General features: G+C 39.6%; 1 protein-coding gene across 3 annotated transcripts in view; it reads right to left on the reverse strand.

The window, feature by feature from the left end:
• SNTG1 (syntrophin gamma 1) overlaps positions 1-13,999 on the reverse strand; it is a 1,064,578-nt gene that overhangs the window by 1,021,646 nt on the left and 28,933 nt on the right. The window lies entirely within an intron of this gene.

Raw genomic sequence — 13,999 nt, forward strand, 5'->3', positions numbered from 1 at the left:
TTAAATTCTAAAATTTGAACGTCCGGTTGTTCAATGTTCCCAGAGGCAGGACACATCGCTGTGTGTGACACCCCGGGAACGATGAGCACATCTTACCTGCATCTCGCCTGCAATGCGGAAGGAAGGAGGTGGGCGAAATGTTTACGTCCCCCTCATCTCCGCCCTTCCGCTACTATTGGCCGGCGGCTGTATGATGTCGCTGTAATGCCGAATGTCCCTCCCACTACAGGAAGAGGATGTTCACCGCCCACAGCGAGGTCATATAGAAGGTAAGTACGTGTGACGGGATTTAATTGTTTGTGCGACACGGGCAACAAATTAAACATGCCACACATACGATGGGGGCGTGTGCGATCGCATCCAAGATCGCATGTGTAATTGTAATGTGTAAAGCAGGCTTCAGACTTGAAAGTTTAGGTATTTCTGCTATTTTCTCCCTTTTATTTCATAACCGTTTTGCATATTTGGGTGTCATTTTTATCTTTTTCTTTTATACGTTTTTATTGTAAGCACTGTATTTTTTAGATTAATGCTTAAAACTTTAATAAGTGTGATCCTTGTATGATCTAAAGAATCTGTAGCCTTTCAGTGAGTGTGTGACCTTGTTGATTGTCAGCAGCTGATAAAATACCAATATTGTTGGGACCGTCAAAATTACAAGTTTAACGTGAACACACAAATCCCTATAAAATCACTTTTATTAATCAATAATTATTTAAAACTGCCCAGGTGATTCACCCACACACTTAAATAGCAAAGGGAAGTTCCATATTGAACAGAGGGATCATCCAAAGAACAATATTTTGTGATATACTACTTGTTCTGGATGATAAAGCAGAGGTCAGATTACACTGGAGAAATCTCCTTTCAACAACGATACGGGTCAAATTATGGAGAAGAAAAAAAAAATGATTCCTCAATATCTTCCTACAATGACCCTAATAAATACCTAATGCTGACCCCTACCTGCCAAGGAAGGGTATGACACCGTAACTTGTCTGGGCGCCCCCGTTCCTCGTCGGCTAACCCTCACTTACCCTTCACTTAACCTACCAATCTAGCATAGGAGAACAAAGATATGCACCCAATGCACATATATTGATAATTATACAATTGATAGCTCGTGGTCTATCGGCTGATTTCACATTAGTGCCAGATTATTGTACCCTAATTAAATAGGGCAAAGCACCCAATCAATTGTATCAGTAAATCACCGACAAAAAAAAAAATAGAATTAATAAGGGATGCTAACTGGTGCCTAAACAATGCACCTTAATTAGATATTGCCAGGCACCTGGCTCAATACATCAAAAAATCACCCTCAATGTTTTTCCACTTATTTGGGGAAACAAACTGGTGCTGAATCAATGCACCTTGAGTTGATAGTGCCAGGCACCTGACCAGTTGTATCAGGGAAGTCACCGTTTTAAACTTGGGAGATACAGATACAAATCATAACCTTAATTACTAGCCGTGACCACTATTTCACATATAAACATCACACATTAGGTGCATATAGCATACTGGTGCAATGCCAGTTCCCCATCCTTGCCCCAATGGACAATTATAGATGCCATTAGAAAAATAATAAATTACTTCCCTTAAGTTGGTGCAGTCTGCACCGCCTCGACGCGTTTCCCCGCCCTAAATTTCGGATAATAAGGAGGCCTGGGAAAAAGGGAATGACAACCACTTCTGATGCTCAGATGTCTTCTATGGTAGCAGGCCTTTTTCCCAGGCCTCCTGATGATCCGAAATTTAGGGCGGGGAAACGCGTCGAGGCGGTGCATTGATTCAGCACCAGTTTGTTTCCCCAAATAGGTGTAATAACATTGAGGTTGATTTTTTGATCTATTGGGCCAGGTGCCTGGCAATATCTAATTAAGGGTCATTGTAGGAAGGTATTGAGGAACATTTATTTTTTTTTTCTCCATAATTTGACCCGTATTGTTGTTGAAAGGAGATTTCTCCAGTGTAATCTGACCTCTGCTTTATCATCCAGAACAACTAGTATATCACAAAATATTGTTCTTTGAATGATCCCTCTGTTCAATATGGTGCTTCCCTTTGCTATTTAAGTGTGTGGGTGAATCACCTGGGCAGTTTTAAATAATTATTGATTAATAAAAGTGATTTTATAGGGATTTGTGTGTTCACGTTAAACTTGTTGATTGTCAGTCAGTGGTATATTTTGGGGACTCATCACCCGAATGTGTGATAAGTGCTGACATGGTTTGTGCAGCGAGGGTGTTTGGACTGTATCGGAGTGGGATTTATGCTCAGTTGATAGCCTATAACAGTGTTTCAGTGTTGGATTGAGTGAGAGGAGATAAATTAACTCTTGCAGGTGCACCCCACATCATGTGCTGAGAAGTGTGTACGTGACAGAAGGGACTTGAGCTGCATTCTAGGAATCGGAGACAGCAAGGAGAGGTTGGTGATAAAGGGGACTATTTGTGGATTATTGTACTAGACCTGCAGCCTAGCAGGGTGCGGAGTTGACTCCTGTTAGGGCCTGTAGTGGTAACCACCATCGGAAAAATGATGGGCTGAGTAACACCCTTATTGATGCAACTTGGACCCCGATAAATGACAAACCAGTCTATCTTTTTCAATATTGATCGGTGTCTTATTTTGTTGAACTTATTAATCCAGATGATATTTCTAAATTTGTTAGTTTGTACATAAAGATAACGGTTACCTGTTTAGGGAAAGCTAGGGAATTTGTAGTCAACAATTAACCTATTGTTTTTGCACTTCTAAATGCGGTAGTGCCAGGTTTATTTCACATGGAAGTGGCCAATATTCATATGAATCCAAATTTTTTGTAAAATTTAAAGCAAATTCAATTTACCTTCAACAAATGTTCTCATCTCTAGCAGCAGTATCAGTTATATCATATACAATTGAATAGTTTGCAAATATTTTTGTTAGCTTACTGTTTTCCTGATGATCTGCAGCTACTTTTGCACCACCCATGATAAAAGAACAGTTGCACTAGACTCATAAATGAGAGAGAAATAAAGTTTATTTTCTTCTCCCAAGAAAATGTGAAACTGTATATTACAGTACATGCACAATATTTTATTTATTGCAGCGACGCTACTGTCGTGTATACAATAGTACAAACAAGACTACAAAAAACACTATACTAAATACATATGGTCCTCTCACTGATCTACTGCATTCCTTATGCAAAGAGCAATCAACTGAAAAACAGCTTTTTATCTCCGGCAACAATTCCCCTGGATTTTATGTTACCACAAGGAACAGTATGCAACAAAAATGGTAATCATGAGTGTGCGTTAATGCGGCTCATTCCAGCTCTAAAATATGTACTAGGTAATCTAAGGGAATAAGTATCTAAAGCACATTCTGTCAGTGAACATGAAAGAAAAAAAATCAATATTTCAGCACAAAGTAAAACAAGAAGGTAAAAATCAATAGTCAGAACATTTAACATGTAATGCCATAATTAAAAGTATGCCTGAATGGTATTAGATATGTAAATATAATACCTATAAAGTAACTAAACATTGCATTTAGATTTAAACTGAAATGAATTCTAATCTTTAATGTGAATCCATACACAGGAAAAAAAAATCCACAGTGAAATATCCTCATTATTATTTGTATTAAAATTAACGTGCCCCCGTACACATTAGATAGCTGTCAGCCAACGATCGTTTAGCTAAAAGCTATCTCTTGTGACTCCCTCACCAGCTGGGGGGCACATATGAACATTAGATTAGATGCGCAAAACATTTTTTAGTCCAATAGCCACATTTCCATAATGAACCAATCCCAAGGGCACCACAAATGAAAAGGGGGTACTTACATGAATACATCACCAAAACCACCATCAGTACATCAAAATACCATCTGAAGAACGTTTTCAGTATTTGAGGAGGATTTGGAGAGTTTTTGATCCAAAAAAATCAGTGTGAACACATGTTAACTTAAACTGAGTTTTTGTAGCAGAAAGTCAAGAAATCCTCCTCATAAAAATACTCAAAACTTACAAGATTTAAGATTAAGCTTTAACATAGCCCTGAAGCACGCTATGGATTGCTACATGTATAGAAATAGAGAAGATCAGAACAACCGTCACCATATACAGTGCCTACAAGTAGTATTCAACCCCCTGCAGATTTAGCAGGTTTGATAAGATGCAAATAAGTTAGAGCCTGCAAACTTCAAACAAGAGCAGGATTTATTAAAAGATGCATAAATCTTACAAACCAACAAGTTATGTTGCTCAGTTAAATTTTAATACATTTTCAACATAAAAGTGTGGGTCAATTATTATTCAACCCCTAGGTTAAATATTTTGTGGAATAACCCTTGTTTGCAATTACAGCTAATAATCGTCTTTTATAAGACCTGATCAGGCCGGCACAGGTCTCTGGAGTTATCTTGGCCCACTCCTCCATGCAGATCTTCTCCAAGTTATCTAGGTCCTTTGGTGTCTCATGTGGACTTTAATCTTGAGCTCCTTCCACAAGTTTTCAATTGGGTTAAGGTCAGGAGACTGACTAGGCCACTGCAACACCTTGATTTTTTCCCTCTTGAACCAGGCCTTGGTTTTCTTGGCTGTGTGCTTTGGGTCGTTGTCTTGTTGGAAGATGAAATGACGACCCATCTTAAGATGCTTGATGGAGGAGCGGAGGTTCTTGGCCAAAATCTCCAGGTAGGGCCGTGCTATCCATCTTCCCATGGATGCGGACCAGATGGCCAGGCCCCTTGGCTGAGAAACAGCCCCACAGCATGATGCTGCCACCACCATGCTTGACTGTAGGGATGGTATTCTTGGGGTCGTATGCAGTGCTATCCAGTCTCTAAATGTCACGTGTGTGGTTGGCACCAAAGATCTCAATCTTGGTCTCATCAGACCAGAGAACCTTGAACCAGTCTGTCTCAGAGTCCTCCAAGTGATCATGAGCAAACTGTAGATGAGCCTTGACGCTTTGAAAGTAAAGGTACCTTACGGGCTCGTCTGGAACGGAGACCATTGCGGTGGAGTTCGTTACTTATGGTATTGACTGAAACCAATGTCCCCACTGCCATGAGATCTTCCCGGAGCTCCTTCCTTGTTGTCCTTGGGTTAGCCTTGACTCTTCAGACAAGCCTGGCCTCGGCACGGGAGGAAACTTTCAAAGGCTGTCCAGGCCGTGGAAGGCTAACAGTAGTTCCATAAGCCTTCCACTTCCGGATGATGCTCCCAACAGTGGAGACAGGTAGGCCCAACTCCTTGGAAAGGGTTTTGTACCCCTTGCCAGCCTTGTGACCCTCCACGATCTTTTCTCTGATGGCCTTGGAATGCTCCTTTGTCTTTCCCATGTTGACCATGTATGAGTGCTGTTCACAAGTTTGGGGAGGGTCTTAAATAGTCAGAAAAGGCTGGAAAAAGAGATAATTAATCCAAACATGTGAAGCTCATTGTTCTTTGTGCCTGAAATACTTCTTAATACTTTAGGGGAACCAAACAGAATTCTGGTGGTTTGAGGGGTTGAATAATAAATGACCCTCTGAATAAACTTTTCTCAATTAAAAAAAAAAAAAAAAAAAGAAATAACATTCTTTTTTGCTGCAGTGCATTTCACACTTCCAGGCTGATCTACAGTCCAAATGTCACAATGTCAAGTTAATTCCGAATGTGTAAACCTGCTAAATCTGCAGGGGGTTGAATACTACTTGTAGGCACTGTATATGCAGCACCAAGCAAAGTGCAGCAATCAATTGCAATGCCAGGTCAGGCTCATCATAAATTGTATCACTTGAACCTAGAATTACAAGTATGTTCTTAACAATGGCAAGCAGATGCTGGGAGTTGTTCTAACCACCCATCATCAGACAGCCGACCATAACGAACCTTACTATTGACAAGACATAATCACTATCACAAATAAACATTTACATCTATGTACAATGTAGATGACATCTTCTCTGATTGGAGTAATTTCTGTCCCTTTTGTCTTCACATAGTATAGTTGCCATGATGAGATTTCATGCCCAGAACTTGTCTCTGCAGACTTCTCTCTTCTTCAGCCATCAGCAGTACATCCTAACACAATTCCCTTAAAAATCATAGTATCATTATATGGCCCATATAAAAAAGTCTCACATGCTGCACCTCTAAAACAATAAATATTCACCCCTTACTGTGTTTTCAGCACAAAATATCCTTCCTCCACACTTCCCCTCTCCAGAATGTCATCTACACCAAAACAGTCCTCTCAATAATAACCCCCCACATTGACCCTCTTCATAATGTCATCTTCCCCATACTGCCCTTTCCCATAATATCTCCCCACATTGACAATCTCCCTAATATCCCCCCACACTGTGACCCTTCATAATATTCCACTACACATCCCCACTTCATAATATCTCCCCACAATGTTCATCTCCATAATATACCCCACACTGCCAATCTCCATATCTCCCTCACTCTGATGCACTGTATCATATTGCCTACCCACACTGCCCATCTCCATAGCATTCCTTCTTCCGCACTGGCCTTCTGTATAAGATTCTTCCCCCCATACTGCCCCTCTCCATAAATATTCCTCTCACCACACTGCCCCTGCCCTGTCCCTAGCATAAACTGATTCTCTCCCTAATAACACCACTCCCCACACACCTCCTATCCAATATTTCTCTACAAACTGCTCCTTTCCATAATATTCCACTTTCCCTTGCTAATGCTGTGCCACCTTTCACAATACCCCCCATAGTGTGTAATGTGCTTACTGGGGCTGACATGTTTGCTGCCTCTGAGGTGTCGGCAGCAGCATGATGGCGTAGCAGTGTGCTGACCTCATTACGCTAGTGCAAGTCAGAGCATGGGTTGACAGGTTATTTTTTACTTTGCCCCAGTGCAGGTGCTCAGGTTTTAAAATGTAGTTGCATCTGAGAGATGTGAATACATTTGAATATTGGAAGCAAGGAGTGTTATCTGCCAGACAGGGCTATGGGCAGGAGAAAAGCCTTTTGCAGGCTGCATGCAGCCCACAGGTCACATATTATGCAAGCCTCCACTGAATGATAAGCTAATCCCAGCTGAAATCAATAGGTTTAGATCACAATTATCTAATTGTATAGGGGTTTTTAGCTCAGTGTTGATGAGATTTAGAATTTGGATTGTTAAGCTGGGTTTACACACTGCAACATCTCAAACGACATCGCTGTAACGTCACCGGTTTTGTGACCCAATAGCGATGTTGTTTGCGATGTTGCAGTGTGTGAAACTTATCAGCGACCCGGCCCCTGCTGTGAAGTTGTAATCGTTACAAATCGTTCAGGACCATTCCTAGGTCCTTTGTTTCCCGCTGTGCAGCATGAAGTTTCAGTGTGTGAAGACTTTGCAGAGACTTTGTTAGCAACTTCCCTTTCAAAAGGCTGCTTATCAACGTCCCCAACAACCAGCTAGGTCGCTCTGCAGGTCCGGATCGCTGTTGAGTTTTTGGCCAGGTTTGCCTGTTTGACAGCTCACCAGCGACTTAGCAGAGACTTAGGGAGGTCGCTGTTACGTCACAAAACCGGTGACGTTACAGCGATGTCCTTTGCGATGTTGCAGTGTGTAAACCCAGCTTTACTGTGACTTTGAAACACACACCAAACTTACACTGTTCATGCTCTGCCATAGGGGCAAACTAAACAAAATTACAACAGTGTCAGATCTTTTTAGTAACAGCCACCAACAGTGCCCTTTGGATCCTGTTATATATATACTTAATTTACTGGACAAAATTAAGCTGTATTTTAGCATGCAATGGAGGTTACATAACATGGAATGCTGACCAGGGCACAACCAAAGGGCACAACCTGTGTACCAAAGGGGGACTACTACCACCTGGAATACTAATTTATGCAGCATCATTAGGGTTTGATCAAATCTGCTTATAAATATGTTGAGTGCAATATGATAAGAAATCAGATTGCACTCACACCAATGTTATAAAATAAGGCTGTACTGATCAGTGATTTCTGCCTCAGCTGCTTTCGGCCTGAGGAAAAAAATTGCAACATGCTGTATATGGTCTAGTAAAAAGGCGAAGACTTGACAATGCAAGTCAATAAGTACGAGAAAAAAACTGACAGCACACAGACCATCTGTATGTTGTATATTTATTATTCTGTAGCACAGAAAAGTGTAAATGGTCACAGAAAAAATTGTAGAATAAGTTTTGCTGAGAATAAAATGTATGTCATATGGATGTAAGGCAAGAAAAAAAATTGCACTCTCACATTGCACTCGCATGACATAAGGAATGGCATATGCATGAAACTGGTACAACTTTTCTGGAAGGAATTTCTGAAACGTGTGTCGGGGTGAGGGCGGAGTGCAAGCACCAAACAAGTAATATGATCTTTATATCTAGCAGATTATTCATGCAGTATACATCACATTGGTTTGCATTCTACTAGTTACTATGAGTTCTATGTGCTTTCTTTGTTATACATAACAGCTGGGCTCTGGACTTTATGCTACACAGTGTAGCAGTGACTTTGACCAGCATATATTCAACTTTATTGTCTATTTAATTAATTTATTCTGTGATTTGCACCAGCGCTTTATTAATAATTTATTCAATTATTTATTTATTTGATGCATTAGTCACTCCACTGATGACCTTTGTTAATTTGATTTCACTGCTATAGGTATTAGCATGGGTTCTCTTTGCACAATCTATTGTTTTTGTAGTAATTGCATTCCTGTACTTTATATTTATATACAGATGTGTGTCAATTTTAGGCATTACATGTCTTTTTTCATATGACTGTGAATTATATTATATATCTATTAATAGAACACCTGTATTTTTGTAATTTATCTGGGAAGACCGATATATACTTATCACAATGTATGAGCACATTGCCATATCTAATATACCGTATATATAATGTGTGAGACTATTTTTGTCCAAGTCCTTTGGTTTCAATATATTTACAATAATAACATTATTTATATTTTATGACCTTTTGTAGTTTTTATGTGAGTAATTGTTCAAGTGTTGAATCTGATTGATCCGTGTGGTTAATTCATGGTCTCTCTGCAGCTTGGGGCACACACATTATTTATCTAGAACCAACAAATTTATTATATCTCTATGTTTTTTAATATGGTGCTGGGTGTTTTTGTTTGCATTTCGTTCTCTGTATGGATGAAAATCAGACCGATTTTTTTTTATACGCAGATCTGAGTTAACCCTTTAATAGTGAAGAGTCTATATTTTGTTCTTGAGAGGGCTCGTATACTATATCTGTCCACTTCTGATGCTGACAGTTTCTAGTCTGCTGCTATGAAGATCCTGAATAGAAAAATATAAGTCCGTTGAACAGCAACAGGTCTCCAGCTAATGAAAAGGGATTATAAGTAGGGATCCACTGTAATAATAATGTTTATTCACTTATATACCGACATTGGCAACACTGTCCCAATTGAGGATCACAATCTAGATTCCCTATCAGTATGTCTTTGGAGTGTGGGAGGGAACTGGATCACCGGGAGGAAACCCATGCAAACATGAGAAGAACATACAAACTCCTTGCAGATGTTGTCCTTGGTGGGATTTGAACCCAGGACCCCAGCACTGCAAGGCTGCAGTGCTGACCACTGAGCCGCCGTGCTGCCCACTATATATAAATTTACTCTTTACAGGACATATACACTAGAATTGCCCAGATGAGATAATCCCTTTTGAAATTTTAATGAGTGACTAATCAAAATCTGGATAAAAAAACAACCATAGGAATACATCCATCCACCCAAAAAGACAAGCAATTAATGGAATGCTAGCTTTTAATGATAGAGCTACAATTCATATAACTGGGAACAAGCCCTTTCGATGATATAAATATAATGTTTCCTTTCAAATGAATGTAAAATGTAGACAATAGAAGATCATCCAATTCTGGCAAGTTTTATGGTAAGTTGACAAGGCTGGCAGACAATTCATCACAATATGTAATTAATACAGAACTTGAATGAATTATGAAAAGTCTGAATATGTTGGGAGAATGCCATTTACTATATATTTGTAACATCACAAAATATGATTATGGCAAAAGAATTTTTAATTCCTGACCGGTAAAAGCCTGGCAGATGAGAGATTTGCCACACATAAATCTCAAAGTGAATATAATCTCGCTAACAAAAGATTAAATCATTTTCTTAAAATTACGACCTCAAAGGGCCAATGTCACTAATAATACAAGAATGAAACCATTAAGACAGTTACTGAATGAATGAAAATGAATGAAAAGCTCCATAATGCTGTGTGCCCACAATGGATTTTAGATGAGTTTTTGACGCTGTGTGACCCTGAGCAAAAAAAAGAGCGCGTTACCGTTCCAGCAAACTGAGTGGGATTTACAGAAATCTTCTCCAGACTGCTTCTTTCTTAGGCCACGTGCAAACGAGTACTTGGTGATTTTTTTACCTCAGTATTTGTAGCCAAAACCAGCAGTGAAACAATTAGAGGAGAAATATAATAGAAACACGTCACCACTTCTGAATTTTTTTACCCACTCTCGGTTTTGTCTCACAAATACTGAAGTAAAAAACTAATAAAATACACTCAACGTGTACATGGCCTTACTCAAGGTGAACTGACCTGAGGTGAGGTGCTTGATTCCAATCCTCATCATATCAATTCCTCTACGGGTATGCTGAATTTTATAGGCAGATATTCCCCATAGACTTGTGTTAGATATGGAAAATATGCACTTTAAAACTACATGTAATCTGCACATAACTGTATAAGTAAAGTGTCATGAAGTTACTTTGGGATAGTGAGGGACAGGGGGCTCCTATGCTGTCCCTTACGCTAGGTGACCCAAGGATATCCCTAACCTCCAGATTACTCCTAATGGTGGAGATGCCGGAGTCCTGTGCCATTCTATATTCCTGAGAAGTACTACTCTAATATACCCCTCTCCCCAAAGGGAGGGACAGGATAGAAGTGAGGTGATACAGATAGGGACAAAGAAGGGAAAGCCAAAACTCTGACACACTGTACACACACAGGAAAAGACAGAGAAGCTGGAGAAAAACAAGAGCCGGTGGGTAGCAACAAAAAAGCAGCAAGGGTAAATTTCACAACTGCACACAGCAATAGGTATCACACTAGATAGTCTGGATCACCTCATCTCCCCAGAACAACTAAGATAAACTATAGCTGGCACTAATGAAAGTGTCCAGCCAGCATGTATATAAATGCAGATGTGATTGGCACCCCCATAACATATGCTCAAAGATGGCTCTCAAGCAGACCAGCAAAGATTAACTCTTGTTACAGACCTCAGGGAAGTTATCAGGTGGAATGCCAGAATCAGATGCATGAAAAAAAAAACACGCCGTCGCTATGACAATTGCCGAAGTTTGTGAAAATCACTGTGTTATATAAAGTTTTGTCAAAGCCAAATACCAGGAAGTATAAAAAAGCAACCTTACTTATATCACCACATCAGTGTTATTTTTTTATTTCACCGCTGGAGTGATGCTTCTCAGGTAAGTTCCCTGACCCCAGTCTTATACTTACCTGCTTCCATTTCCACCTTCTATCACTGCCTTTCCTCTAAGTTTCCAGCAATTTTTGTGACCTGCCAGATCTCTACAGTGTTTGCTGGAAGAAGCCGGAGGTCACTTCTCAATGTCAGTCTATGAGAGCCATGTTCTTGTTCTTATAGCCTTGTATTAAGAGCTTATGACCATTATCTTTAATTTCTTTCAAGTCAGGAGTTTACAGACGTAGCACTGATAAATGGTGAAGACACCAATGGATAAGTGTAATACTATGGTCAAGGACCTTAGATTCGGAGCACACTCCAGCGGTAAAATAAAAAAATGTTGGAGTGGTGTTCTAAATCATGACAAATCAAAAAGAGACAAAAACCAAAGCATCAAAAAGTGATACAAATGCATGTAAAAAAAACCCTCAAGTAACTAAATTTATATAATGGGTCACGAAAACTGCAGAAAATCTGCAACAGCAGGAACACAACAATAGCTCACAGTAGAAATGTAGCCTACGGTGTGAATTGGGTAGAATGAAAGTTTTTACCTTCCACTGAGCTTTGTAAGCAGTCAAAAGTATAACGAAAGCTCACATGACATAACACAAACTGAAGCACTTAGGCCGGAGTCACACTTGTGAGTGACTCGCGTGAGTCTCGTATTGGCATCACTCGGCACGACCTGCTGCTCTCCAGACAGGAGCATCCCAGCTGCATAGAAATACATGCAGCTGACCTGCTCCTGTCAGGAGAGTGTGCAGCTGTGATGGATGATGTGATGTGAGACTCACGCGAGTCACTCACAAGTGTGACTGCGGCCTTAACCACCGAAGTCTCTACACGAGCTCTCTCTGCAATATGTGTAGCAAACTTTTGTTTCAAGGGAAAATTTCTATGAATTTCTATATAAATTGATTTATAAAGTATTTTATGTTTATCTTCTTTTTGTTTTCTATAAACATGTCTTTCAAAAGTTGATTGCGTGGGTGTATAGCAACAATCCATGCGTGCAGTGTGTGACCTGCAACAGTCACTGAGACATCCTGAGCCACCAGGGATGTGGAGATGGAGACAGTAGAAATGTATGAACTCCAACTCAAGCTTTAAAATATCAGTATGAAAATATGGAATTTTATTCACATTGTATAATTTGCTAATTACAGTATATGGATGGTATGTTGCATATTTACTTTCATAGGAATTTAGGAATGAATGTCATGATGGAAATAAAAAGCCTGATGTTCCCATTTTATTACAATATTTGCTAAAGTTAATTTGTAGGTAGTGTGGAAAAATAGAGGAGATGGAGTTAGAAGTTTGTTCCCAGAGTTATTTGTCCTAAAGTGATATATACGTTTTAAAACAAGTAAGTCTACTTTCACACTTGCGTTGGATGGCTTCCGTTGCTATCCGCAGCCTAGAGGAATTATGGTAACCGTTGCAGGAAACCGTTTTATTCCTCATAAACTTCTATTAGCTACGGATAGCAATGGATGGTCTTGCGTTGCATCCGCCCTGCGGCGCATCAGTTGTTTTGTCGCTGACCGTCAGTGACCGTCGGGGGGATGGAACGATGCATGTAGCGTTTTTATTTCTTTTTTTTTTTTGCGGAGTGTCAAAAAAACGCAACATGCAGGAATCTGTTGGTGTCCGTTGTTTTTATAATGAACGCCTATGGTGGCGGATTCCGTTAGAATCCGTCATTTGACGGATTCGTTAACGCATGCATCTTTCACAACTGCGCATGCTCAGATGTGTAAAGTCAAGGAAAAAACCTATAACGGATTGCGTTATTTTGTACGATCTGTAGCATCCATTGTGCCAATATATGCAACACATCTGTTGCATCCGTCACACAACGCAATGCTACGGATGCTGTTCAACGAAAGTGTGAAAGTAGCCTAAAAAAAAGGAATAGTATTAGAAAAGGGATTGGAAAGGGAGTACTGGATATGCCAAGATGACTCCACAAAAATGTTCTCCCTAAATTCCCTAATTCTGCATATAATGTAGTGTATGTGTATTAAAATATTAAAGCTTTGTCAAAGCCAAATAACAGGAAGCATCAAAAGCAAAGCAGCTTCAAAAAATGATATATCAACAAGCGATAAAAAATGCAGCATCAATAAAGAGATGAAAATGCATATAAAAAACACAAGTAGCCTAATTTACATAATAGGTGAAAAAATGTTGCAGACATTCAGCCACATCAAAACCTCACCAAAAGCTGGTAACATAGCCAAATATGTAAATTATGTTTTTGCATTTTGTTACATGCGTTATTATTGTGTTGCTGACTTTACTGTTTCTGTCTCTCTTTGGTATGTCATCCTACAAATAAAGCTTCTTTACTTTAATTGCTTTGACAAGACTTTATTGATATTCTTAGGTCTCTTTCAAATATCCGTTTTTTGTCATCAGTCACAATCCGACAAATGAATCAAGTGCTGGATCCGTTTTTTTTTCATAGACTTGTATT

This window comes from Anomaloglossus baeobatrachus, chromosome 6 (assembly GCF_048569485.1).
Source record: "Anomaloglossus baeobatrachus isolate aAnoBae1 chromosome 6, aAnoBae1.hap1, whole genome shotgun sequence".
In the NCBI taxonomy this organism is placed as follows: Eukaryota; Metazoa; Chordata; class Amphibia; order Anura; family Aromobatidae; genus Anomaloglossus; species Anomaloglossus baeobatrachus.